At 45.3% G+C, this 3134-nt stretch overlaps 1 protein-coding gene across 2 annotated transcripts in view; it reads right to left on the bottom strand.

Annotated features, from left to right (window-relative positions):
• The window catches only part of Rab9a (RAB9A, member RAS oncogene family), a 66715-nt gene extending 65240 nt beyond the window's left edge, over window positions 1-1475 (bottom strand). The window contains exon 1 of one of the 2 annotated variants that reach the window (XM_004635048.3): window positions 1294-1475. The gene's annotated coding sequence lies outside the window, so the exon portion shown is untranslated. The remainder of the gene's footprint in view (window positions 1-1293) is intronic. The other variant, XM_023719531.1, reaches the window with a different exon arrangement.
• Window positions 1476-3134: the final 1659 nt, after the last annotated feature.

Genomic DNA, 3134 nt, shown 5'->3' with positions numbered 1-3134 from the left:
AGGGAGAGGGAGAGGGAGAGGGAGAGGGAGAGGGGCTGGTAAAAAGCGACTGGCACCAAATATGTATCCCTTAGTTTCCAAGAACCCGGATGTTCTATTAAGTCTTTGCCCACCTTACTGTAACCTCCCAAATATGTAACAAATCGAAAATACCTCCAAATCGCAAGTCTCCAAACCAGAATATTTTTCTATTATGAGAGCAATTTACTACAACGTACGGGAAAAGACTAAAAACCCCAGATCTGGAACTTTAAAAAAGCCATTGGGAACTCTATACAAGGAGTGCTGCTAACGTGAACATAAACGTCTGGAAGAGACTAAAAGCAAGCTTTTTAAAAGTTCCAAATTGAACAGTTATGGGTTTCTTTCAGCTCTAGCTTTGCTCCACTGGGCAGCTTTTGCGATTACAGGCCTTGTAGGGATTTTCCATGACTATGGTGCCAGAGATAAACAGGCAAAACGTCAAGAAACAATCCAGCTTGGTCCACTGATTTTATAAGGACACCGAAATCCTATGAAAAGACTATAGTCACGTGCCAATTGGGAAACCTGAAGCAAAGTTATTCCTTAAAAGAACTGTGGTCACGGGATGTGTCATCATTTAAAAAAGGAAAAAGAAAAACACAATACCTCCACCAAGCATCGCCATTTGGTCAGCACTTAACATTCTCAGCTTGCCTGTTTACTAACTTGGAAGGAAGGAAGAAAGGAATGCAGCTCTGAAACCTCCGCCAGACTCTGAATCAGATAATGGCCTGGAAGGCCCGCAGCCCCTAGTCGTGGCTGCGCATTCCAAGCTCCTCACCTGCGAGCTCCTCTCATTTAAGCAAACCTTCAGCTGGGTAGGAAGTCAGAGGTCGCCAAAAGCAAACAGTACGAGCCCTTTGCTTTCCCTGCATGAGTCATTGGGGCGCAGGGTTGGTGTCGGTGGCCCCGTGGGGTTAGGGAAAGAAGGGTGTCTATGTGTGGACTCAGGTGACTGCGTGTATTCGTCCCTGTGTGCTTCTCCCTCCCAATCCATCTTCTCCAGTATTTGGGGTTTTGTTCTCTTTCCCCGATGTGTGTGTGTGTGTGTGTGTGTGTGTACGCGCGTGCGCGCGTGTATGTGTCCCTCTCACTGGTTACAAGGCCGTCTTTCCTCCTGCGTAGTAGGTCAGTACGAGACAGTGGGCCAACAAGCTGGCCCTCTTTCGGAGCGAGATTGCAAATCCACGCGTCCCGCGCCCCAGCGACCCAGGGCCAGCGCGCCACCTCCCCAGTGCCCCCAGGTCCCCAGAGGCATCCTGAGCCCCGCTCACCTGACGGCCACACGGAGGTCGCCCGCAAGCTTTGCTCCGGTTCGGCGGGCTGCAGAGAAGACGCAGCGAGGGTCGGTGATCCAGCGAGCGCGGGAGGCGGAGGGGGCGGCGCAGGTCCGCTCAGGCTCCAGCTCCAGCTACCCTGTCCTGGGAGGAGGGAACAACATGGCGACCGCGCGGGGCGGAGCCTAGAGGGGATGGGAGGGCCCTGAGGAGGGGGCGGGAAGACGAGGGATAGAAAAGCAGGCGCCCAGAAGAGCCCTGCGGAAAGCTGAGCCGGGGGAAAGCCCAGGGTGGGAGGCGGGGCCTGGATATGGAGGTTTGGTGGCCCCCATCCCTCTCTGCTAAATTGCCGTTTTCCTTCCTCTAGGCTGCTTCTTGTGCTCTCCTGCCAATGTTCCGGTGACAGCACACACGAAATACAGTAACAGATTTCATTGTTCATTTAAAATGGAAATAGATCTCATGAGCACAATCACAGAATATTAGTACATTGCTAAAAACGAATGTGCAAACGCGCTGAGAGAATACGCAGGAAGGTGAAACATGAATACAGTTGTGATATTGTGAAATACCCGGCATTTTTATAATTAGGTTTTTAAGTTTTTCCTTTAATCACATAACATGCTGCCTTTGTCATCTCTAAATATAAAACAGTAGTGGCCAAGTTGGTATTGGAGGAGCTGTCATTGTTTCATACGTGGCATTGAGCACATGAGAGACAACAAGACCCTGAAGGCAGGAGGGATCCTTCATGACCCCTCAATATATTTTATGGGGTAGACTGAGTTTATTTTGCAAAAAAAGGAGCTCACCTTTCATGATTTTGATGCCCACGTTAATTCACATAATCTCTTTCTCTTCAGGGAGTAACCTTTAAATAAATGACCTCAGCAACAGGAAGGTTGGCCTAAAAAACTTTCTCACAAATACAAAATAATAATTTTGAAAATGAAGCACATAATATTGAGCTCTAGTTTGAGCTTACACGGATTTTTCTTACAAAAGGAAATACAAAACTTTTTAACTGCACAGAAGAGTTTTCTGAAGAATTATGAGTAAAAGTTTATAAAATACAAATCTTGAAAACTAGGGAAGAGGAAAATACATTCCCTTTCTTGTCTTAAAACACATAATTAAAACTGCGCAATAAATCCTATATGAACATTAAATTTTCCAGTAGAAAAAAATGTAATGTCATACATTCAGTCCACAGGGTCATTAGGGAAAATGCACCCCGCATATCCTATGTCATAACTGTCAAGCAATGTGAAATAGGAATTTAATGGTGCAACTGCTAATACTAACCAGATATTCACAAGTACATTTGTTCCAATTTTAGTATATGTGCTGCCAAATCGAGCACTTCCCAAGTACATTTGTAGAATTATTGCATCGTGACATAAAGTGAGCCTTGAGACATCAAAGAGCTTTCAAAAGGTTTTAGGAAGGTCCTCCAGGTGAGGATTCCTAGGCTGGCCCCAAATGTAAGAATGCACTCAAACATTCTCGGTGTGCAGTTTCTAGTTAACATCTGTGAAGAGGATACTAGTCAGTTGACATTTAAGAATGCTAGTATGTTCTGGTCTCTTCCCCTATTCATTTTTTTTCCTATTTTTCCTACAAGAGTATGATGTGTCAATGTGGGGCCATAAGCTGGCACAAATTGAATAAACCATCCTCTCTTTCTTGCTTCATAAATTTATTAGTGAAAACATACAAGAATTGACCTAGTTTGGACTCCTTTCATCTAAGTAAGATTTTCATCTTTATGTTCTGTGAACACCAATGTGTTATTCCTGGAAGAGAGGTCAGTTGTTATGCATTAATGATCCC

This window comes from Octodon degus, unplaced genomic scaffold, assembly GCF_000260255.1.
Source record: "Octodon degus isolate 3935 unplaced genomic scaffold, OctDeg1.0 scaffold00069, whole genome shotgun sequence".
Lineage (NCBI taxonomy): Eukaryota > Metazoa > Chordata > Mammalia > Rodentia > Octodontidae > Octodon > Octodon degus.
The sequence above is the reverse complement of the archived record's forward strand: the minus strand, read 5'-3'. Positions and strand labels throughout refer to the sequence as shown.